Here is a 25678-nt window from a genome sequence, read left to right on the forward strand (position 1 = left end):
CCTCGCAATTATTATCACAAATTTCAATATTTAGGGCAACACATTGATTTTCTCAAACATAACCCAGGTATTTCTATGAGCTCTGAGCTTCAAGCACAAAATAGCAAGTGCCCAGAAGTGCATGCACAGTTTGCAGACATATATGAACATTCTACAACTCACATGAGTGCAAATGCTAGAATTGGCACCTGCACCTGACTTTTGTAAGTGCACATTTTTGCACTAGTGTATGGTCAAGTGTTACAATTGCTTCGGTGCACACACAAATGTTTGCACCTATGTGTTTGTGTGTGCTTACAATTTTACACATGCTATGTGGAGACCAGGTAAAGACTCAGAGGAAAAGTTGGTCCTATATGTATGTACATGTCTGCATTTGTGGTTGCATGAACATTTATTTGGACACATGTATTTAGATCAGAAATGGGCCCAAACCAAAACACCCTAGAACTGAGAAATGTTGTGCCTTCATCTCATTTCTAATACAATCATGATAGACAATCATTACTCTTATAAAGCACTCTTCTTATATGTAATACTGTACATTCTTCCACAGGGTTGTCATTGCTGTCAAACAAAATAATATGCTGTAAACACCTAATTGTTAAAAAAAGTAATTAAATCCACCATCACAACTGAGGCATTGTAGGATGCAGATAGAATTCTGTCTTCCAGACAAACCTGGTTTGCACCAGAGCAGCCATTTGGAAGGGTGTGGGAACATTAACATTCATTGCACGCAATACTCTTCTGTGCTGGCAAGAGTCTTGGAGAAGGAAGATTTCATCTGGTTCCAGAATGAAACCCAAAAGGATGTTTTCTTGAAAGATGCACTGTTTGCCTTGCCGGGTTTGACCTGAATGCCATGCAGTCATGGAAAGCTGAACCAGGCTGCTTTCCAGTACTACAGAAAACAACATGAGTAGTGTCCTCCAGTGCCCAGTACTTTACGATTGTTGGAGAATCTCATTTAGGGTTTGTCTTCACTAGAGCTTTAACTTGATCTTGATTTCTCCTGTTAGCATGTCCCTCATTAAGACACAAAGCATGTGGTCATGGCCCACAGCAAGGCAGCTACCTCATTGGGAGGTACCAGGAAGACTACAAATTAGCTAGCTTCATCGGTTGTTAATTCAAGGCATCCCCAGTAAAACACTGGCCAAAGGCCCCACACAACCATTGAATATCACTGGTCTTCCTATCTGTTCCCACAACCCACCATGACACTCCAACCTGTGTCCAGTCTTGCTATCTACACATTCTCTGTACCCTGACTAGAAATCATTCACTTTCTTATGGTGAGGCTTTGTGTCCTCAGCCACACACTACCCATAGCTTCACTCATCTCTGTTCTCCAGTACAGCAGTGAGAAGGAGGCCTGTTTGCGAGCCATCATATCATGCTGTGGCCAGTACGCAAGCACTGGTAAACCTCTGGGCCAATACCAGCAAAGGACATGACTTTGGGACACAGGCAAGAAAGTTGAGCTATACAAAACCAGAATTAATAAACTACAGGCCAACTTTGGGATCAACCATACAAGTCCACAATGCATGAAGAATATCCAGGGGCTAAGCGTATATGTGAGAGTGTCTAGGTGGAGGGTGGGTTGCCTTTAGACATTTGCCTAATTTACCACATACCTCATGAGAAAGCTGAAGATTTAATTACCATGGTCCAATCATGTAAAAGCAATAAGGCCACAAGCAAACACAATGTCATGCTGAAAAGAACTGTGACTGCTACATGCTGCTCGTGGGGAACCATCTGGCCCTTGACAAAGAAGTCCCTTGTCCCAATGAAGCCTTTAACTTTTTGTGTTGTTACCCAGTGATAATGAAATGTTCTTTTTTCTTTACCACTAAAGGTGGGCCCACAGTAACCCCCTGGATCCCATCACAAACAACCCTTGGGGAAGTTCAAATCCACAGCTGAATTTTGCAGCTCAGGCCCATTTCTCTCTCTCTCTCTTTCCTGCTTGACCATTTGTAGAAGCGGGGACCACTGAGGGCCTTATTCTACCATGTCTCAAGTCCTGCACAATCCCCCTGTAGTTAATATGATTGCATGGGTTGTAAGTGAGGGCAGAATCTGGACTGGAGTTTATAAATCATCTGCTCAATTTTGCAGAGTGCCAAAAACTAAATAGCCAAACATCCTGCAACGTGAGAGCAGCGATCTGACTCTGGCAGGCAGCATAGTTGTTTTAGCTGTGGACGCTGTGTAGAGCTTAAGACAAATCATTTATATTCCATGCCCAACCAATGCATCGTCTTGGCTAGGCAAAGGGAAAAAGAAGCGAGGCAGACAAGATACTCTTTCTCTAGCGTCAGCACAGAAGATAACGGAGAACGTAAAACTTGGGATCACTGATACAAAGATTTCTGCTGCTGCTACCACACTAGCCACAATTAACAAAGATCTTTGAGGGTGGTCCTCACTGAACAGCATGTTCCACGAAAGGCAATGCAAGTAGAAAGGGGCCTGTTCAAAACCCAAGCTCCACACTGCCTTGGACTTTGGAAGGAGGCAGATTCATTCCAAACGCTGTATTTAGGGCTACAAAACACAAGAAAGCCCATGATAAGAACTGGAGGGAATGGTAGAAAAGAGGAGCTAATCTCCCATTAAATTCCCATTACCATGGACCTTTTCAAAGTTCTCCTACCCTACTAGAATGGTTTATTATTTTCTTATTCTCATTTCTACCCTATTTGGTGCCCCCACAGAGTTCCAATCAAAATCACATTACCCAGCTCCTTTCTCCTCCAGTCCCTCGCATTCCTGAGAGCAAAGCAGGGGCTGCTGGAGCAGACGAGCTGTAAAAAGCTGTTCTCACAATGAAAGCAGCGCTTTCCAATAAAACCTAAGCAGTCGGGCTGGATTGCCTGTTCTTCGCTTCTCTGCTTCAGGGCACAGCTGCAGAGACAGAGCAGCCTCAGACTGGTGAAATAAATAATCATTATTAATAAGCATGCAACTTTGGCCCTGCCAAAAGATGCACGCAATCCAACCACTCAAGCTACTGTTTACTTACAAGAACGCTGGTCCCTGGAAAGCTTTTCCTTGTTGGTCCAATCCCAGTTTGTCTCAGTTTTTAGTTGACTTGTAATATTGCCAAGTTCCCCCCCACCCACGCACCCCAAAAAAGTATGAGCTTTCAGAACTTGATTTATGAAGTGCCTATAGTAAGCTCATGCGTCCATAAAAATACACTGGGCTGGTGGAACAGCTGCATAGGGGGTGGTGCAACAGTAATCTCACTACACAATAAATACTACCTGAGTGAATCCTTTCACTTGTCCGTTAAGGCTTAGGGACAGATTCTCAGCTAGTATAAATTACCACTGCTCCATTGGTTTAAATTGAACAGTGATTTACATTGATTTAGGATCTGGTCCTTGGCTTTGGAAACTAGTTTTTGGTGGCATTTGGAAACAAGTTCTCCAAAGGCAGACAAAGTCTATAAGTGGGGGGGATAGCTCAGTGATTTGAGCATTGGCCTGCTAAACTCACAGTGGTGAGTTCAATCCTTGAGGGGGGTCACCTAGGGCAAAAATCAATACTTGGTCCTGCTAGTAAAGGCAGTGAGCTGGACTCAATGACCTTTCAAGGTCCCTTCCAGTTCTGGCAGATAGGTATATCTTAAATTATTATTAAATAACTACCAGCCACTGGACAATTCAAACCAGGACAGAATTGCACTTTCAAATAGCCTAAAATGTCCCCGCTTTAAAGCTTTACAGGCTTCTCTTCCCAGCATCAAAGGGGAAATCCATTTAATTTTCACTCTTAAAAGGTGGATGGTAAGCATATTAATAGGGTTTTTCAGGAGCTCCCATGGTGGAGGGAGGCATTTGTGGCACAATCTCCCCTCCCATTTATCCCATCACCCTGTTAGCTCTTTAAGACTTCCCACATATTCCCTGCCCCCTTTCTACTGAGTTGTTCCCACTGAGGGAGAGGGCATATTGACAGCATCCCCTGTGCTCCCCCCCAGTCCAGCATCTGCTATTCTGGGCAACCAGTATGCAGGCAATACAAAGGCAGGGAGGCTCCTTATTTCCTCCCCATTTGCTGCATGGCTATGTAAGGAATCGAGCTCATGATAAATCCTAACAAGACCTGATACAATGGCGTAAGCATGATTTTCACCATGGTGGCAAAGTCACTCCCACATGAAATGGGAACAATCACACTTAGGATCTGGTTACCTTGGTGAGTTTGTTGTCTCAGCCCTTGTGAATGAGGTATCTTCAGGGAAAGACATTCCTACAGCCACTGAAAAGGGCTAACAAGACTTGAACATCCATGAGCCTCAGGGATCCAGGGGAAGCACAGGAAGGAGCCCTCCAGAGATGCAAATTTGTGCTCCCTTATCGCAACAGATCAGATGCTGCTAATCCCACCACCAAGCTCTAATTGCCCATCTGACTCCAGCACCAGTCCGGTGGCTTTGTTTAGCAAGGGCTTTACCATAAAGGTTTCCCTGGGGCATATTGGTTGTCTAATTACTGATGCTGTGGTTGCTTAGGCCCAGATCCACAAAGATATTTAGGTGCCTAACTCCCATTGCAGTTAGGTGCCTAAATACCTTTGAAGATCTGTGTCTTAGTTCCTCTGATGCTGTCAGGTGGTAATCTACAGGAAACTGACCTCTTTGAATATATGTTCAACCCCCGGCCCCCTGTTTTGTTCCTGAAGGACTGATCTGTTTGTTTTATAGGAGCAATGAAAGTCCCGCTGCTCTGTATATAGGTTTGAAAGTGTCTTGAACTATTACTGTTGCATTGGAGCAAAGTGAATGGCTCTTTTACTAACTGGAGCCAGGTAAGCATTCTACCTGTTGGAGGCGCAGTGCCTCCCAGTACTCCACCTAGAATGATGCAGCTGAGCAGAAAAGCCACCTGCTGCAACCGTATATGAGCACAGTATCACTATCACCACACTCTAGGCTTCATTTTGGGAGAGAATCCCTATTTAGGAAGGGTGCTTAAATGCATGCTTAAAGTTAAGCATGCGCTCAAGTGCTTTTCTGAACCGAGGCCGTAAATAACAGTAGCTGTAGTTCACGCTAACAATAACTGAGTATCTCGCTAGGGAAATCAACACTGTGTTGGCCGGTCCCTAGTTAATTACAACATAGCTCTCTGTGGTTACGCTTATCTCACTGAACCCATCTCATAAACTGACAATAATTAACACCCTTCTTAGCAGCCTCAGCAGAAAGACCGAGGACTGAATGAATAATATCTATGCATTCAGCTTCAGAGTGATCTACAAACACTAACTCATTAACCCTCGGTGCTAGAAAACCAGGTGTATCAATTTTACAGCTGAAGAAACAGAAAGGGAAGTTAATTGGCCAAGGCCACAGACAGAATCAATTTCAGAGTCAAAACTACAAATGGAGGTTCAGTTTCCCAGTCAGCTCTGTGCCCTGACCATCAGGCAATGCTTCTCTAACACTGGCCAGGGAGACTCAACTACCCCAGTAGGCTAGTTAGCGAGGCAGGATGACCCATGGTTAGGGCACTAGGCTACGATTCAAAAGATCTGGGGTCAATTCCCTGCTCTGCCCAAGACTTCTGGTGTGACCATGCCCAAGTCACGGCGTGTCTCAGTTCCTCACGCTACCTGCCAGAAGATTGTCAGATGCTCCGATATTGTGGTACCCTGTGTATACCCTACAGGCCCTGATGATAGCAAGGTAAGAGGTGATGGCTAAGGCATATCAGTGACAGTGGATAGGGTAGTGTTGAGTGCTGTCCCTGCTCTGTGGATAAGTAGAGGAATTCAGTTTCACCTGGTCCCTAGATGCTCTTTAGAAACCCTAAGAAATGTAAGAAAAGCTGGTGTGATGGATAGAACTTTTCCCATCTTAACCAGGATATGCATGAATGTGATGAATGGAGATGGCAAATCCATGGGGAATGTGCTTAAAACCAGTCTAGCAATATGGGACTATTGGCACAGATGAAACTCTAGTGTTCCCAGCTCTATTTATTCCAGCCCCACCAGCTCCAAGTCAGTGGCCAAGACCCCTCTCACAAGCACTGGGCACAATGCGGCATTGCTCAGTCACCATGCTGTGCCTGAGCACTCGCTTCACTTTAGAACATTGCTAACACATTAGAGGTGACTAAAGCAGGCTACATACAGAGCATACAAAGCTGTTAAGTCCGTCATCCATCTCATGCACAACATTCATCAGCTGTCCTACGCTCCAGTGACAAACTCAATAACCAAAAAAAAAAAAAAAAAAAAAAAGGCCCAAACCCTTCCAGGGGAGTTCTTGTCTCCCAAATCCCTCTTATGAAAGACACATGTGAACCTGACATTTCAAACAGACTGAGGGAGTCCTTCTAACAGCAAGAAAGAAAGTTCTTTCATACAGAATCAGCTAGAGGTAATGGGGAGAAGGGGGCTCTGAAAGATGAGACAAGTAAATCACTTCAACATGACAATCTGGATTTGAGAAAGATCTTATCCCATGGGCCTGAGGGTCAAAGGCAGTAATTACAGGCATAGCAAAGAAAAAAGCCAACCACCTTCCTTTTCCCATAAGCAGAGGTGTAGTGGTTTGGAGAGCGAGGAAGGAAATGACCTACTATTCAGAGACAGGCAGATTGCAATAATCAGAAAGCACACATTTATAGGGGGGCTTAATTTAAAGCAGAGACCAGAGCAAGTGAAGCAAGAAGAAAAAGAAAAGAAGTAACAGCGAAGAAATGCTACGAGCAAGAGGAAATTGCATGCCCCTGGAATTGCCTCACTGAATTATATACAAACCATACAGCATCAGCTACACCCAGGTGGGTCCTTTAGCTGCAAAACATTTGATTATGTATTTTACTCTCTGGGAACATCAATATTTTGCTTTTACTTTTGACTAGCTAGGTGACAGTGCAGCATCTCAAGTCAGCTCTAACAATCTCTAAACAATAGGAGCAAAAAGAGGCCAGTCCAATTTCACTTGGATCCTAGATAAAGACAAAACAACTGCAAAGTTTGGAAGGTCTGAGTCTTACCTTTGAATACTCAAGGCAATGAGAAGTGAAGTGCCCTGGCCTCTCTCCAGCAGATGGTTATGGGGGGAATGGAGGGAGGTTGCTTTTCTTTAGGCTATAGCTCCTACAGGTTGTGGCCACAAATTGTTCAATTTGTCTCTTCAGCACCAACAGTGACAGCAACCACAGAGCCACAGCGAGTGCATGCACAGGACAAAGCCGAGGATTGTAACCAGCAACAAATCCAGGCAGAATGCCACATCTGCTTTCCCAGTTTAAGAAAACCAAACCCGACTATTAGTGTGATACCGATGGCAGCCTCCCAAATGAGTGAATTAAAAAATCGTCACTGCAGGAATGCCCGAGCATCCATCTAATAACACAGGCCACCAAGGACAGCCACTCTGCTCAGCTCATGTCTGTCACTGACTCCACACGCTTCACACGCATACACGCAGATCCAGGCTTGCTTGCTGAGTAACTGGAAACAGTTGGTGGGTTGGTTGAGTCAGTGAGAGGGAAAAGGTTGTCTCATTTCCTTTATCCCCCCCCCATTTCACCCCACACCAGTTCTAGCCCCCTCCCACACCCCCAAAACACACACCCAGGTGGAGACAAGCCTGGAAAAGGAACCAGCAGAGAAGTCCAGTCTGTTAGCACTCAGTGGCAGACAGATTTTTTAAAGAGACAGCACACTCCCCTTTTTGGCCCAAAGCAGCACTGCCTCAGTCTGCCAGACAACACATTCCTGCCAACCAGCTCTGCAAAAAGACAGCAATACTGCTTTTCTTAACTCCCAGCTTTGGAGTTCTTTTGAAAGGACCACAGGTTTGAAACCAGAGCTCAGTTCTCCTCCCCCACAACTGGCCAGCGTATTAATTGTGTTTTCCTTTTTGGGTTAGCTTCTTTGATCTCACGTTCTAACATTTCCACAGATTATATCCTTTCAAAGCGCTAATAGTAAATAATAATAATAATAATGAACATATAGGGCCCAATTCTCAGATGAAATACGGCTCTTTGCACCATTCTGGCAATAAAAATGAATGAAAACCTACTCGACTGAGCTGCCAGGAATAGCCTCAGAATAATAATTAGTTTTACTTATGATACTGTGATTTAAAAGATATACGTTGTTTGGTAGCTATCCATCAACTCAGGCTGGTGTTAGTATAAGGTGGCATTTCTGTACGTGTTCCCTGTTTGCTTTCACAGCTGGTGATATGCAATTGTTTTTGTCTTACATTATATAGCACATTTCACCACAAAGAATCCCAAATTGCTTTACAACCAATGAGGTCAATCTTGCAAACCTTTAACCTCAGGAGTATTCTCTGCTCTCGCAAGCAGTGGTGCATGGGGTGAGTAAGGGTTTGTAGACTCAGGTCCTATATAAGAGCAAGCACTGCCCCAACCCCAACTCTGATTGGAATGTGGCCACTGTTTAACACAGCACTGATCCACTGCGCAACACCTTAGAAAAGGAAGTGAGAAAGAAATTGCTGTCCACAAGCAAGGGGGCAAGATTCTGAGAGAAGAATGTAATGACTTAAACTGGACTTTGGGCAGCATGCTCCCAAGCACTTGTGAAACGTGACATCAGTCCTCAAAGTCTCCATAAGAGGGCAGGAGAAGTGACACTGCCCCTAGCACGGTGTCCCCAGTACCAGGCTGGAGCATCGGTTCAGTATTGACTCCGAGGCAAAGCACCATCAGCTGAACCACCAATCCCCCTTTCTACTGTCCATCTCTAACATTAATCACCCAGCTGTCAAGGTGATGCACCACTTCAGTGTCTGAAGCCCCAGCCATAGTTGCCCTTCTCCACTAGAACCCCTGTGCAAAGGCACTGCTCCATCCCCCATCCGGGGTGGACTCCATGTGCTCCTTCAGACTTGTGACTAGCCAGACAGACAAGCAGAACAGATTCATATTATTCTCTATGGGGCAATATCTGGACATTTACTGTAAGTCTCTCCTATTAGCCATTGCAAAATTAATACATATATTTTAAAATGTGTATTGATCATCTGACTTCCACAAATTAACTTAGAAGGTGTGTCTTTGTCCTACCCATGTGATGTCTACAATTACATTAAAACTACAACAAAAAACAGGAAATCCCAAGTTAACCCTGGAATTCTTAACAGGTAAGATTGTAAGAAAATAAAATGTGAAGGGCACAATAGATGCATTTCCCCTTTTATTTATTTCATAATCTTAATGTTTAGATATACTGTGCTGTGTGAAGGTTAGATTAGTTAAGTGAATTTTTCAAGACAAAAAGGTCTGCATTTACCAAAGGCTACATAGTGAGTCAGTAGCAGAGCTGTGAATTGGCCCCAAATCTTCAGACTCTGAGTCCCATGCTCTCTGTGCCTCAGTTTACCCATCTATAAAATGGGGGGAAATGATACCTCCCCTTTGCAAAGTTCTTTGATATTTACTAGTGAAAAGTGCTATAGAAGAGCCAAGTATTATTATGCTCATCATCCACAGGATCATATAAGCACTATATATTTATTAGCATTATTCAGAATCTTCCCAAATATGGATCCTTTTCAAGCAAACAGCCTTACAGACCTATATGTACAGAGAGCCCAGCTGTATTGCTTAACAGCAAAGAAAAGGCATGTGGGATGTCAAATGAAGATATTTAATTCAAAAATTTCAAGTGAAACAAAGAAGTGAAAATCCCCCCCTAGCTTCTACTGAAGGAGATACTATCACATGCTGAGCTGCTTCTGATAAGCACCATTTTCTCACTGTTGGCAGCAGGTCATTGGTTATTGTTGCCCATCAGCTGGCCAATAACACATCAGTGGTTGGGATTTCTCACAGGGAGAATCAGTTATCATTCAATTATCACAAACAGAGCTCCGAGCTTAAATAGCCTCAACCCCTAGAGCACTGAAAATAGCCACAGACATGGTGTGTTATTAACCTGGAATGTCTGTGTCTAGTGGATGACTAGATCTCCCTTTCTATTCAAATCCTCCCCCAAACTGCTTTCATTATGCAAAGCAATTAGATCACATTACAGATTGTTAAAATGTGTAAGTAGGACTCTCAGATAAATTCCTTTATATAATTGTAGAGCACGGCGGTGAAGGTGCCTGATTGACAGCCTGGAGTCTGAAGTCTTCTATTCCGTCACAGAACAGGACTACCAGAGGCAGTGCTAGCCTCCTCACCAGTGTACCGCAAACCTGGGTTGAAGAGGCCACCACTAGGAGTAAGAGAATGCTTGTTTGCTCTTCCAGCCCTTGGCTTCTATGCTGAGACCACCAGTAAAATCCCACTATGCATTAATTGTGTGGGTAACTATTTATCTTAATACTCATATGGCCCCTCATCACCATAATAACTGAGTACCTCACCATCTGTAATAGAGTTAGCCACACAACACTCCTTTGAAATAAGGAAGTGCTATTATCCCCATTTCCCACGTGGGATTCAGAGGTACAGAGAAATTAAATGGCTTGCCCAAGGTCACACAGGAAGTCTGTGGAAGAGTATGGAAGAGCCACCCAAGTTCCCACAGTGCAGGCTCGTGCCCTATCTAGTGAACCATCCTTCTTTCCCAGAGGACACTTGTCCATTAGGAACAGGACCAATGTAACCAAACTGGTTTCACACCATTGAGGAGCTCAAAATAAAGACCATGAATGCCCTGCAAACCTTTATGTTTCTCTCAGCTGAAAAACAGACCAACAAATATGTCCGAAATGGTGTTAAAAGAAAAGTTGCTGCCACCCTGAGACCTGCAAGAGAAGAGTTTCAAACACGGGACAGGATAGATTTTTTTTTAAATGTATGAGTTATAAATCTGAGACCGGAATGAGTGAATGAGACTCCAAATGAAAACAGCGAGGCAACAGAAAGCTGCCACTGATTGGTCTTAGTGAATCACTTTAAGAGTCACAGAAACTGCACGTCTCCTCATTGTTCTCCCCTAATAAAATAAATAATAAATAAGTCGCCTCCATTATTTCTATAGTAGACCCATGACCACATACATGCAGCGAGGATTGAACAAGAGACCCCTCAGCACCAAAAGTGCGAGCCCTTTCCATGGGAGCTGGAGGGCTTACCACTACCCCACCACTAGAGGGCAATATAATCACAAGCAGTGATTATACATTTGCACCTCGTATAACTATGTACCAATGAATGCGGCGCTCACTTGTTACAGTGAGGCAGGATCTAAAGACCCCACTGTGAGTTAGAACCCTACATAAAGCTGCTGAGTAAACTCTGCTGCTTCACTGTGGTAGATTCAGCTTCTTAGCGCCGCCAGGATACATGAGAGATAGGAGTGACGCTCTGGACAGAAAGAACAAGGGCCTGGAAAAGTTGCAGCCAAGCCTGGGGAGAAAATATAGGCTGAGGTTTATGTTGTTTGTTAGCATTTAAGTTACCAATGAAGCCAAATCCCAGGAAGAGGGCAAGTTTGAACTCGTTAAGTCTTATTTGGAGCAGGGTGGGAATGCCTGCTGCTAGCATCACCACTAAGAAATTTGCCAACAATTACCATGCAATGGTATCTGTAGAGCCCTGCAAATCCGTGGGTATCTGCTTTATATCCATGGACCATTTTTGCGGATAGCATCATGTATGCGGATACAAATTTTGTACCCACGCAGAACTCTGACGGTTAAGAGCCGGCCAGCAGCTGTGAGGAACCGCGGCACAGACCCTCCACCTGCCCTAGGCGGGAGGATCTGGGGGGCAGGGACATGGGCCAGGGACTGCTCAGGCCCCCCCACCCAGGGCAGGTGGAGGGTCCACCATGCGGCTCCCTACAGCTGCACGCCTGGCTCTTACCGTGGCCGGACTGCGGCTCTGAGCCACCCCCACCCCTGCTGGAGCTGGAGAGCCGCGTTGGCAGCTGTGGGGAGCCTGATCCCTCCACCTGCCCTTGGTGGGGGGCCTGAGTAGTCTCCGGCCTGTGTCCCTTCCCCCCAGGCTCCTTGCCCAGGGCAGGTAGAGGCAGGGCCAGCTCTGACTTTTTTGCCGCCCCAAGCAAAGAAAAAAAAAGGGCGCAGGGCGGCCGGACCCGGGGGCAAAGCAAAAACAAAAACAAAAAAAACCCTGGGTGCAGGGTGGCTGGACCCGGAGGCAAAGCAAAAATAAAAACAAAAAAAAACCCTGGGTGCGGGGCAGCCAGATCTGAAGGCAAAGCAAACCCCCCAAAACCCTGGGTGTGGGGCGGCTGGACCCGAAGGCAAAGCAAACCCCCCCAAAACCCTGGGTGCAGGGCAGCCGGACCCGGAGGCAAAGCAAACCCCCCCAAAACCCTGGGTGCAGGGCGGCCGGACCCGGAGGCAAAGCAAACCCCCCCAAAACCCTGGGTGCAGGGCGGCCGGACCCGGAGGCAAAGCAAACCCCCCCAAAACCCTGGGTGCAGGGCGGCCAGACCCAGAGGCAAAGCAAAAACAAATAAAATAAATCCCAAGGTGCAGTGTGGCTGGACCCGGAGGCAAAGCAAAAAAACCCAAAAAACCCTGGGTGCAGGGTGGCCGGACCTGGAGGCAAAGCAAAAAAAAAAAAAATAAATAAAATAAAATAAAATAGGGCGGCCGTGCCGCCCTACGATTGGACGGAATGCCGCCCCTTAGAGTCTGCCGCCTCAAGCACGAGCTTGCTTGGCTGGTGCCTGGAGCCAGCCCTGGGTGGAGGGGCCCAGGCCGGGGTGGAGGGCAGTTCAGAGCTGCAGCCTGGCCACAGTACGAGCTGGGCAGGCAGCTGTGAGGAGCCACGGCGGACCCTACACCTGCCCTGGGTGGGGGGCCCGAGCAGCCCCAGGGCAGTTCCAAAGGTCACCCCCTCCCTCCCCGGCCAGGCCAACGTGGAGCCCAGCCAGGGAGCCGGGGGGGGAGGGGGGGGGAAGGGGGCCACAGCAGACCCTCCACCAGCCCTCAGCCATATCCCTGCCCCCCAGGCCCCCTGACTGGCTGAGGGCAGGTGGAGGGTCCGCAACTCCACACGGGCTCCCCACAGCTGCCAGCGTGGCTCTCCCTGACCAGGCTCCAGCGGGGTGGGTGTGGGTGTGTGTCAGAGCTTCAGCCCAGCCACGGTAAATAGAGCCCTGCAAATCCACAGATATCTGCGGCTATCCGCATCCGCAGACCATTTTTGCAGATGGCGGATCGGATGCGGATACACATTTTTGTATCCGCGCAGGGCTCTAGATATCTGAGATACCACAGTTTTCTCAGTACATTTAGTAAAGAAAATAACTGTATGAACCCTATTGGCCAAAGTTGACTTTGAAATGATAACCACTGTATGCAATTGAGAGTAGATCCATACACAATAGGAAGGGGGAAAGTGGGTAGTTTTTTAAAGTATACACTTGATTTAATGACCCTATCACTGCAATCTTCTATTTTCTCTTGATCCATCTGCAGGAAACCTTCAAATACTAAAAATTATTAATTCCAGAAGCAATAAATAGTTTTCAAGGAAGAGGGAGTAGGGGGGCAGCCTATTTAATCTAACAAAGAGACAAAGGAAATTGCATCATACCCAGATGGAAGACTTATGTGGCTTGCCAGAGAGACAGAGGGATCACTGTGTCAGCATTAATGGCATCACTTCCAGACGACCATATAGACACAGAATTCAATATGGAGATGAGGGCCAAAGCAAATGTCCAGATCTGAACCTCTGCTGGCTGCCAGAGTCCTAGGTACTGAATAGTCTGACCACTATTTCTCAAACAGGCTGAATCAAATGTTGGACTTGAGTGCCCTGCAACGTTGGGTGATGTGAACTTTGCCACTCAGACACATCTCTAAATAGGTCTTCAAGCAGTTTTGCAAAAGAGGCTTATACGTTCTTTCAAATGGCAAATCCATTCACCCACTCAAACTGGAGATTGAGCTGAAAACGGCAGTTGTCTTCATTTTTAAATAATGTAAAACTAAATGACAGCCTTTTCAGAGAACTCTTTTGTTTTGTGCTTCAAGTTTTTCTCATCCGTTATTTCTTCAGTAGCAGCAGTGTTTTGCTTTTGATCCCCTTCCACCAGCTTTCTGGGCCCGAGAGTGGCATTTGTTTTAATGTGACAAATATGGTTAGTAACCAAGGTTAGGAGGTCAAGGTTATTATAGAGTATGTTCCCTACACATTCTACACATGCTACTTAGTTGAGGTAAGTCCCTCCGTCATAAAATGCCAAGTACAGTTCTATTGCCCTTGATTCCATAATCAGGATAATGACACTTTATTACTCCTGCCCCAATAACAAAGAGACTAGGGGTCCTACAGCAGCCAAAGTGACCATTTGGGCAAGCAGTCTCTTCATGCTAGGTGGGGTGAGTGTGCCCATGCAAATGAGATCAGCCCCTGAAGTCCTTTTCCACAACTCACCACCAGATGTCAGGGTAGAGCTCATTCTGACTCTGCTTACAGAAGAGAGAGTCATTCACGGCTTACCTCAGTCGGTCTACCTGCCAAGATGGCAATCAGAATGATATGATCTTAAGGACAAGTGCTTTGGGGAACAGGAAACTTTTCCAAGAATGCCAACACAATGTTAATCCTTTAGTTGTTTAATAACAGGAAAGAACAGAAGCGAAACTACCACAAGCAGTTGTCCTAGCTAAAGGCCAGACTGCCGTTGTGTAGGTGCAAAGCGGGACTCCCCCAGCCCAGCCTTGTCACCCCCAAGCAGGAGCCAGCCACAATTCCAATCTCTGTGCTCTCCTGAGAACAAGGACTGCATCTTGCTTGCGTGCCCTTGGTTGCCAGACACCTCAAAAGAATAATAAGAGTGGGGAGGGTAGGAACATTGCTCTGCCTTCCTCTGCAACATCTAACACCACTGGCCAGCCTAAGAGGTGGCGGCACCGTTCTAATGGATGCCAGTGTGGCTGCACTCCTTTGGTATGTCAGGGAGAACTGGGAAGCACTGGGCTTCCCCAAGACACTGTTGCTCCCGGCCTTTCCCCCTCCCCTTGATCTCCCACTGCACACACCCAGGGCTCTGCCTTAAGGGCATGATCTGGCACCGAATCTAAGTGAAAGCAGCTTGCGTTTATGGGGAAATGGATTTAGCTGAGCTGGCGGCAGAGTTAATTTTTTCAGTGAAAATTTGAAAAGTACCATTTCCTCAGATAGTGACGTGCTTTGCGGCTGCTCAGTCTGGCTGCAAAGATTCTGCAGTCCTGTCTGTCCGGCATTAGCCTTTTCCTTCTCAAAGTTTACTGGACAGGGGAGGCACCCTGTGAGATTCCCCATGTGGAGTGGATCGGCTGGAGTATGGGGAGAGAACTGATCAGAGATAAAGCAGGGAACATTCATTTGTGTCAGGTTTTAATTTAATCAAATTATCGCGAAGCTGCAGTGCATTTCAAACCACAAATCACTAGTGCCCGGAAACCAAATCAGTGTTAATGTATGAAGTCTGTGTGTTGAAAGCCTGGAAAGGCAGAGGCTGGGAAGTTTGTAAACTTTAACAAGTAGTGAGGAGAATATAATCACAAACATTTTCACTGAGTAACTTTCATCTCCCTCTAGAGTCAGCACAGGAGCGCAGGCAACAGGCCCGTTTCCCTCTGTTTTCCTGCCAAGGAAGCCATTTTAATTCTTTTGGGATAACTTCATTCACTTCTCCACCATATGTGCCATAAGAATGTAACATACATCTAAAAACCATAAATCATTAGAACTTTTGAGGATGAGCTGCCGCTAAGGGCTATAAAATCCATCTTGTTACATAGCACAGAGGTGAGGAGATGGACCAAAAGGGCCCAGGGAGGCTTTGCAGAAGGTGAATGGGCTACTTGGTATCAGACAATGACACTATCTTGATGCTCCAGCCCAGCATTTCTGATACAGCACAGGAAAAATAAGTGTATGGTCAGGAGAAGGGGACAGGATTCAGGCATCAGACACTCCAAGGGCCAAATTCCTTTCCAGACACCCAGAGTACACATGTGCATTTTGACCAATGTTGCATTAACTTCCCCTATTTCACCTTTGAACCTTATAGAAGATGTCACAGGAGTGTACCTGCCTCCAGGTGTCCAAAGGCAGTGCAACAAGTGAATCAACCGTGCTACCATTGCTGGGTGCCATAGGCAGGGGGCTACAAAGAGTCAGCCCAAATACCCCATGCAGTGGCCTCTGTCTTTTCTTATGGGTTTCAGACCATGTACGCTGCCTATTTCACACTGCCGCAAGTCTCATCTTTCCAGGGGAATGATGAGACAAAACTAGGCTCCCTTAGAAGCCCTGGAGGCCTTCCAGTAAGTTCTCCTCTTCCATGTTATTCACAGACATGTCATGACCCAAAGTGGCCAAAGGGGTTCTAGATTTTTGGTCTCCAGATCCTGACTGAGGATCAAGTCTTCATGTAAGCCAGTGTAGAATGTGGCTTTAGGTTACAGCTGGCATTGGTTAAGTCTCATTGTAGCCTCCAGAGTCCATATCACAAAACTGTGCTCAAAAGTAGGGCTCCAAACTTGCAAATCAGGAAACTGGTACTGTGAGAAAATTTTGCACTGCAGCTGCCTGCTTTGTGCCTGACTCTTGCAATTGCTATTCTTGTAATTTCCCAGAAGTAAAATAGATGCAAATTCAGAAGAAAACAAAGACAAATCCCACAATGTGGGTATGGAGCACCAGTGCCTGCCATACGCACACATTCATTAACACAAGAACAAACGTTTATGAAATCAAAGCTTTGTTCTGAGACCTGGCTAGGAATCTTCTTCATCATCCAGGGTCAACAAAACCTCCAGTTATGTTTATGTGCTTTCAGAATTTGCATGCTGTAAGGCCTCTTACACGGACAGCATGTCTTTCCTCAAGAAACTTACACAAGACACATTCATGCGGCTCTCTCCGTTCTCCCTTATTAATAATCCTGAGCAGTAAGATAGCACTTGTGATATGCCAAACACATTACAAGCTGTAACTACGGATTCTTTGGGTAGGTAGCCCTGAATCAGCGCTCCCATTTTAAAGACGGGCTAATGGGCTCACCTAAGGTATATTAGACCATGATTAGACCTCAGGGTTTCTTAGCTAAGAAAGTTGTGCTCAAACCATAGCTCTTTGTTATCAATTCCTTACGCAGAAAGGGCCAGGTTCATGGCTGCCCCATGGCCCCGGTGCACAAACTAGGCCAGAAGACCCATTGCAATAGGGGCATGAATTAGGATGCTCTTGTGGCTGCCTGAATTTATGCTGGGGCCAAATGGCCCCTTACTGCCCCGGAGTGGAGATGCAGGAAGCCAACTGCCCTGTGTCTCTAGAGCAGGCTTAGCAGTGAGTTTGCCCCAGAGAGTTCATTCATTTACACCTGCTCCTTGTATCACCTTAAAGGTAATACAAAGTTGTACTAGTTTTCTTTATTTCTTTGCCTACATCCATATCTTTCTAAAATATACTGAGGGATGCCAGCAGTTTCCTTTTTACCTGTCAGGTTGCCTCTTACTGTACCTCCATCCCCACTCGCTCTATATCTGAACTGTCTGACTCAGACTGCCTTGCTTCCCCAGTGCTAGGAAGGGCTCACTGTCCTAAAGGCAATGCTGAATTTGTGTCCGGGCTTGCCGGGGCTCAGGCGTGGCAGTTCATAGCCCCAGCACCTCTGGGCTTGCCGCGTCAGTGATGAAAGTAAAAAAATTGCTTGAGCCCCGGAACCTCTTTCATTACAAATCAAGCACTGTCTAAAGGGCTTTTAGGAACCAGATTTTCAGAAAGCCCCTCTTAGCATTTACGCACGAGGCTACAATTTGCAACTACACAAATGAACTGCTGGAGCAATCTGTGCTGGTAGTTCACGTCCAGGCACAGATCAGTCATTGTGCCTCTACCTATCTAAAACTGGCTCTATAAGCCTAGCATTTATTGGACATCTGGAGTTCTCCTTATAACCCAGGTCGATAGAAGAGGACTTGAATTGGCAATCACCTCTACCATAAATTTGCAAAATGTATTCACCTGATGGCAGGGGATCTCTTTAATGGTTCTGGTATCATTTAAACTAAGACCTCTTTACACGCTCTGGCAGGAGCATAATTTACACTTGTATTCCCCTAAAGGCAACTTTACACTGCTGGAGTGGCGTAAAGGGGGAAAAGTGTACATGAGAATTGGGCCCACTGTGCTTTCGGTTATCTTCAACTGCTGTTATAACAACACACTACAGGCTAGTAAGATGTTTACAGCTGAACTCCCATAGGACTAGGGATGATGGATGAGTCAAGTTCACCCCAAGTGTAACACCAAGAAAATCAGCAAATCTGTGTTTGAGAAAAAGGTCTCAAACTCTCAAAACACACCTAGAATCACTTGCATTCACTTGGTTCATTCCATGTTGTTCCCTGGCACTTCACAAGCTATTCTCTGACCTTCCTTCTTCTTCGCTGTGTGATGTCTGGCAGCCAGCAGTACAATTACTTTTCTACACTGGACAAACTGGGGAACTGGATGGAACTGGCTTTTTCCTGCCTCAGAGGGACAACTCTGGAAAATTATAGAACAGGCTACACTGGTGCTGGGTCACTGAGTATTTTATGCTGTGGGAAAATAACAGCAGGGGAGGGAGAGGAAATCTTACAGTGATGGCCTCTTGCTTCTATTCTTACCGTTCCTTATTTCTTTCAGTGATGGCAATAATAATAATGCAGAGTGTTTACATACTGCTTTGCAAACATTTATTAATTCTGACAACACCCCTGTGAGATATAGCTGTATCATTATCTTCATTTCATAGCTCAGAGGACCAAGGCATAGACCAGGGGCGGGCAAACTTTTTGGCCTGAGGGCCGCATCAGGTTTTCAAAATTGTACGGAGGGCCGGTGAGCAGAGGCTGTGCCTCCCCAAACAGCCAGGCGTAGCCCAGTCCTGCCCGCTGTCTGACCCCTCCTGCTTCTCGCCCCCTGACGGCCCCACCCCTGGGACTCCTGCCCCATCCAAGCCCCCGGTTCCCTGTTCCCTGACTGCCCCCGGGGACTCCTGACTGCCCCCGGGAACTCCTGACCCATCCAACCATCCCTTCTCCCTGACCACCCCCAGAACCTCTGCCCCTGACTGCCTTCCACTGCCCCATCCAACCCCCCCCTCGCCTTCCTGACTGCCCCCTGGGGTCCCCTGCCCCCATTAAACCCCCCTGTTCCCCACCCTCTGAACGCCCCAATCGCTATCCACACCCCCTCCCCCGACCACCACCCCAAACTCCCCTGCCCTTTAGCCGACCCCCCTGCTCCCTGTTCCCTTACCGCACTGCCTGGAGCGACAGCCACGCCATCCAGAGCACCAGGACAGGCAGCCGCGCCGCCCGGATGGAGTCAGCCACACCACCGTGCAGCACAGAGCACCGGCTGGGCTGCTCAGGAGCTCGCAGCCCAGCCGCCCAGAGCATTGCAGCGGAGCGAGCTGAGGCTGCAGGGGAGGGGGAACAGCAGGGGAGGGGTCGAGGCTAGCCTCCCAGGGCAGGACCTCAGGGGCCGGGCAGGATGGTCCCACGGGCCAGATGAGGCCCGTGGGACGTAGTTTGCCCAACTCTGGCATAGACAGATGAAGCAATTTGCCAAGGCCACTGGATTAGAACTCAGGAGTCCCGATCCAGTACCCACACCAGGGAGTATGACGGAAGCTGCAGGTAATCATCTCCCAGATATCAACTAAAAGATTTTATTAGCGGTACAAGGGATGGTCTGTGCCTGTCAAGCTGATGCACCAGCCAACCAAATGGAGAAGATCAAATATAAACCCAAGCAGACACACAGGACTCAATCAGAAGATGGTTATGAACTAGACTATAGGTATGGTATACATAGAGCACTTCAGTAACAGCAATAGTCTGTTATTGTTGCTTTCTAAATAGCGGAAACAATTTTGCAGCAGTTTATCAGGGATGGCAGGAGGGTTTGCCTGGCTGGGGGTCTTCAACGATGCCACTGCTCTGGCAGACAATGCTCAAGCAGTGCATTCTATATATTTACTATTTTTTTTTTAAATAGTAAGATTCTACATTGAAACTATGCACTCGGGGACGGATTCTGTTTCACACCTAGAGCTCCTATTCAAGTCAGGGGGGGATTTGGGAGTGGAATGAATGCAGGATTAATATAGGGAATCAGGATAAAGGATAAAATAATTTGCTGGCTACAAATCAGTTTTTAACTGAGGGGAGAAGGGCAGGATTTCCCTAGTCTTAATAACATTCATCCCTGTATTCTCACTATTGCTAGCCCACCAGTGAGGACTTATATTCATGGCTTCATACTGTCACCTCTGGAGAGCAGCTTTCTTGCCTCTAAAATGTACCCAGTAACAGAAAATACCATTTTTTTAAAGCAAGAAAGACAAACAGACAGGCTTATGGTTCAGACACTAGCCTAGTACACAGGTGCTTTGGGTTCAATTCCTGGCTCTGCTACAAACTCCCTGTGTGACTTGAGACAAGGCAGGTGAGGTAATATCTCTCTGTTGGTGGAAGATAAAAACTTTTGGACACAGGGGCGGCTCTAGGTATTTTGCCGCCCCAAGCACACCAGGCAGGCTGCCTTTGGCGGCTTGCCTGTGGGAGGTCCCCGGTCCCGTGGATTCGGCGGCACGCTTGCGGGAGGTCCACCAAAGCCGCGGGACCAGCGGACCCTCCACAGGCAAGCCACCAAAGGCAGCCTGCCTGCTGCCCTCGCAGCGACCGGCAGAGCGCCCCCCGTGGCTTGCCGCCCCAGGCACGCGCTTGGCGTGCTGATGCCTGGAGCCGCCCCTGTTTGGACAAGTCAGTCAATTTCTCCGTGCCTCCAGTCCCACATCTGTAAGACAGACAATAATACTTCTTCTCTGCCCCTGCTTGTCTATCTTGTGCATTTAGCTCAAGAGCCCTTTGTGGCAAGGCCTCTCCTTTATTACGGATATACACAGCACCTAGCAATATTAATAATAAATAAGAATCTCATCACTGGACCTGCTACAGTTCTTTATACCACTTTGTAAAGCCCTCAGCGCACAACCTGCTAAATATATTATATCAGGTTGTAACCCTTGTAGATATAAACTCTGTTTATAAAGGAATGGGAAGCAAAATAAATATGAAGTTTCAGCGTTCAGAGTCTGCCAACTCTTCCAAAACTAGAGTATTGTCTAGAGTAAATAAAGATTAACAACAAAGCCAGAGTCAGAGGAAGTTGAGTCTTTTATGGTCACTGATGTAGTAAAATCAAAGCTGCAGTTTACTGTAGACAAATGTAGTGTAAAGTAATATGTCTGGAGAGGAAGGACCGAATTATAGAGCACATATTTAAATGTGACATTCATGCAATGTACCAGCTATGGAAAGGATTTTGATATCAGAGTGAAAAAGAAAACCCTTGAAACCATTAAATCCAGTGGATGCACAAGTTTAAAAAAAAAAAAAAGGCAAAACCCAATATTAAGCTTCATCCAGCAAGAAACAGAGTGTGCAGTAAATTATAAGGAACGCTCTATGTTAATTCATAAGGCAGCTCCATTGGGCCAGAGTGGGACAACCTGACAGTGAGTACTATTTGATTGCACACTCCCTACAAGGTACTATTCACTATGAGAAACAGGTATCTGTCCACGCCCTCTCCCAATATCATTGCTGCTGCCCTGCAGACTGTAATGAATGGTGGGCAAGCAGGGTAATTCCAGGTTTAATTAATAAGAGCATCATAATTTTAATGTGAATTATGGTGGCACCCAGAGGCCCCAGCTAAGATCAGGCTCCATTGTGCTAGGCACTGTACAAAGAGTGTAAGAGAGGAGCTGAGGCACTTGCAATCTAAGCAGGTAAAACAGTCAAAGAGAGGGAGAAAGTGAGTGTTGTTATTCCCATTTTACAGATCAGGGGCTCAGTCACAGAAGGTTTGAGTGTCTCACCCAAGGTCACACAGGAAATCTGAGAGAGAGCCAGGAACCGAATCCAGATCTCCACCTTTTTCTTCTTCCCATCATAAAAAGCCTCAGAGGACCCTAAAGCACTTCGCAAACTACAGGTACAAAGGAATCGCTTCACTAGTGAAAAGCTGCAGCCTCTGGGATAGAAGGTGACAGCCAGTACATTGTACAATAGATGGGTGGGGAAGACGAAGAAACTTTGGTCAAGGGTAATGGAGGAAACCTATCCATTAAAAAAAGTCCAATGATTCTATAATGCCCAGCATAGAGTAGGGAAGGCCTTGCTTTTCAAGGAGTCAGCCAAAAGACTCACACACAATAAACTGTTAGGAACTCTGTTTAATGTACATCAGAAGGATGAAGGTCTGAGTTACTCCAATGGGATTCCCTCCTACAGATCCATGGGGTCTAGGTATCCCATATCTATCATTAGCCTATTAATACTGTTGTGAGATCAAGCTTATTTTCATTGGGGAAGAACACATTTCACAGTGACCCAACAGAAGTTAATCAGAATGATGGTGGGATTCATGAAAGTAACAACTGGCAAGGCAATAGGCCTGGTCTACTCCACTCAGTTTGGCTTTGTCGACCGCAGTAAGAAATCTGGCATTTATTACACAATTCCAGACCCAGACTTCCTCCCACAGGATGGAGGTAAGAGACCCAGACTTGTATGAATTAACCAAAAACAACACTTCTTGGGAAGGAGAGGGAGACTGAGGGGATTGCTAATAGAAGAGAGGCATTTCACCTCACATTCACCAGTTCAACTCCAGCTCAGATCAGTAATGAGGGAAAATCATCCATCTCAGACAGTTGCTTGGTGGCCTGGGTCAAATTAGCTGGTAGTCTGTGTCCACTTCCCAGCAAGTAAGTGACCACATCACAGATACCATCATCAGAACTGGCAGCCTCCTTAGAAGCCCCAAGCCAGGATCTTGAGCATGGAGGCTGAAATATGCTTTCATCCCCAGAGCAGACCCATCTCAAACAGACGTGAGGCACATTGTGGAGAAGTTTGAACTGTCAGAAGACTTCAGTCTCGTCAATCCAGTGCCTCTTACCAGCACTGCATGCATTTAAATGTAAAAAATTGAAACAAAATACTTTTTGGGGTGGAAGGGGCCCTTCTTGGAAGTGTCCAGCCACCACTGGGGGCCTCACCAGGTTGATCCGGATTGTCTTTGGTGTACCTTATGGCTGCTACGGATGCTATCACATGACCAGAGCAATAACCCGAGCCTCCTCAGACAATGAGAATACTCTCATCTTCAGTAAAGTAATGATATTGTGTGGGGAAAATGAAAAAAAAGATTGAAACAGACTGAGAGCTCAGATTCCTCTTGATGATATAAATGCTGCCTTAACTTGTGCGTTCAGCACTTAGGACTTCTCTGCACTGCAGAGGTGACTGTAGCATGAGTAGATACAGCCCACCTACCTTTGATCTAGCAAGCTGGAATAACAGCAGTGAAGCCATGGCAGCATGGACTGTACTCTGAGAATGTTCTCAAGCAGCCGACCCCTACTGCCATGGCTTCCCTACTATTGTTATTCAAGCTAGCTAGATCAAAGCTAGCTCAGGTATTTCTACATGTGCTGCAGGCAAACCTCCAAATGCAGTACAGCTATACCCTTAGAAACCACAGCGATAGGAGCCTTGGATAGACAACAGCCAGGCAGATGAATATAGGGGGATCAATTAGCCCAGAAGAGATGGCTAGTATCCAGCCAGGTAGCACCCAGAAGTAGTTTGAAACCAATATCAGAACATGTTTTAATGTGCTAAACTGGTCCAGGGTTCTGTTTCCATTTGCAGGGAAGGAAGGTAAAAAACAAAGTAAGAAAAACATTTCCTGGCCAAGAACTAGCATTTTTGCTACTCATTGAAATGTTAGGTTTGTCACATGATCACTCACGTGCAATATTAAGTTTGCTAATGTATATACAAGACCTGCGAGCATTCAACTAGAATCCCTTAAAGCGGGGGAATGATCCCTTGTCACAAGAGGGGAAAACCACTATTACAAATAAACAGAGCAGTGGTATTATTTTTATCCTGCCCAAATAAGCAAGGCCATAGAAAATCTTGCCAAAGACAACCCTTCAGACTCATACTTCATTGTCATCCTCAATGCAATGCACCACAAAGGTACGCATTCCTCCCCCCCACCAGCTCTCTGTAACAGCTGGGCGAACACAGGGATAAGAATACAAACTCATGACAGGTATAAACCCCAGGGCCAGACCAAGCACATTCAAGGTGCTCTGCAGACCCTTCTGATTGGGGAACCCCCTCCCAGGGAGTGGTTCAATCTCTCCCCAGCCCATGCCTATCATTACAATTATGAGAGGGAATCCAGAGCCAGCGGCAGGAAACAGGCAACACGCTGATAGGAGCATCCAGGCAGAGGTTAAGAGTTCTTGGAGCAGCGCCCATCAAGGACAGCAGCAGCAACCTAGTGGGATGCCTGAGGCAGAAGGTAGTTCAAGAGGAAAGGACCCCCCCCACACACACACACACAACATCAACTATCTCCACTCCCCTGCTGTCGTGTCTCACTAGGTGGTCTTCACAAGGCCTATGGGCAGCTCCAAAGGGTCCGGGCTCACGTCCTGTCATTGTCACAAAGCACAGCTTATTAACTCACCACTGTACCGTCTGGACCAGAGGTTCTCAAACTTCATTGCACTGTGACCCCTTCTGACAACAAAAATGACTTCACAACCCTCAGGAATGGGGACTGAAGCCTGAGCCCGCCTGAGTCCTGCTGCCCTGGGTGGGTGGCTCAAAGAAAAAGCCCAAGGGCTTCAGCTTCAGGCAGAGGGCCTGTAACCTGGGCCACACAGCCCCGGGCTGAATCCCTCGGGCTTGGTCCCAGACAGTGGGGCTTGGGCTCCAGCCCCGGGCTCCAGCAAGTCTAAGCCAGCCCAGGCGACCCCATTAGAACAGGGTCACGGCCCACTTTTGGGTCCTAACCAACAGTTTGAGAACTGCTGGTGTCACGGCTGATTCCCCACTCTGGCACTTTGAGTGCAGAAGGTGGGGGCCCACAAGGATTCTAAAAAATTAATACTGGTCACTTCAGGCTTGTATTAAACTTCCAAGGTTACAGCTTTTCTCTGACCTTAGATGGGTAGATGCTGCCGCCACCCAAGTGCAAAACCCCTTTGAGAACCCAGGAAGGTTTTTTTGTACTTGGGAATTCCTTCCTGTGGGGTACCCTCAAGCCCTTTCACCCCCCTCCCCAGGGAAAACTGAGAAAAAAACAAAGGAAATCAGCTGTTGCCACCAGCTAATTAAACATGTGCACAAACCTCTTAGGACACAAACATCCAATTCTGTTCTTAAAAAAAGATAAATTTTATTAAAAAACAAAAGGAAGAAAATACATCTGGGAACTCAGGCTATTGCTAGATTTTAAAAAAGCCACTACAATGATTAAGCATCAAGAATCGTTTCTTGAGGTCCAGATTAAAGGTTACAAGCAAAACAAAAGCACCTGGGGTTAGCACAGAGGAGTCCACAAGCCATAAAAAATAAAAGGGATAAACCTAATCACGTCTTCCTAGACATTTCCTGATCTACTTTCATATCTGGGGGTTTAAATGAGAAGTTTCTAGGTATGATTCGGATGATTTTTTCATACCTGGCCCCAAGCGTCTTACAGAACAGTCTCTGCCCTGTCTGCCTCTCCCCAGAGAACAACAGACAGACAGAAGGGGAGTCTTTGTTTCAATTTTTAAAAGTTCTAGCCTTCCCATTGGCTCTTTT

The 25678-nt window shown here is 46.5% G+C and overlaps 1 protein-coding gene and 1 long non-coding RNA gene across 5 annotated transcripts in view; one reads left to right on the forward strand and one right to left on the reverse strand.

Moving 5' to 3' along the window:
• Window positions 1-25678, reverse strand: part of LOC123367428 (protein eva-1 homolog C-like) — a 304747-nt gene that overhangs the window by 48173 nt on the left and 230896 nt on the right. The gene's annotated exons all lie outside the window — the stretch shown is intronic.
• LOC123367429 lies at window positions 5490-7610 on the forward strand. Its single transcript, XR_006578458.1, has 3 exons — window positions 5490-5710; window positions 6677-6815; window positions 7176-7610. It is a non-coding gene; the product is annotated as an uncharacterized LOC123367429 (long non-coding RNA).

The sequence above is a fragment of the Mauremys mutica genome, chromosome 3 (genome assembly GCF_020497125.1).
Source record: "Mauremys mutica isolate MM-2020 ecotype Southern chromosome 3, ASM2049712v1, whole genome shotgun sequence".
Classification (NCBI taxonomy): domain Eukaryota; kingdom Metazoa; phylum Chordata; order Testudines; family Geoemydidae; genus Mauremys; species Mauremys mutica.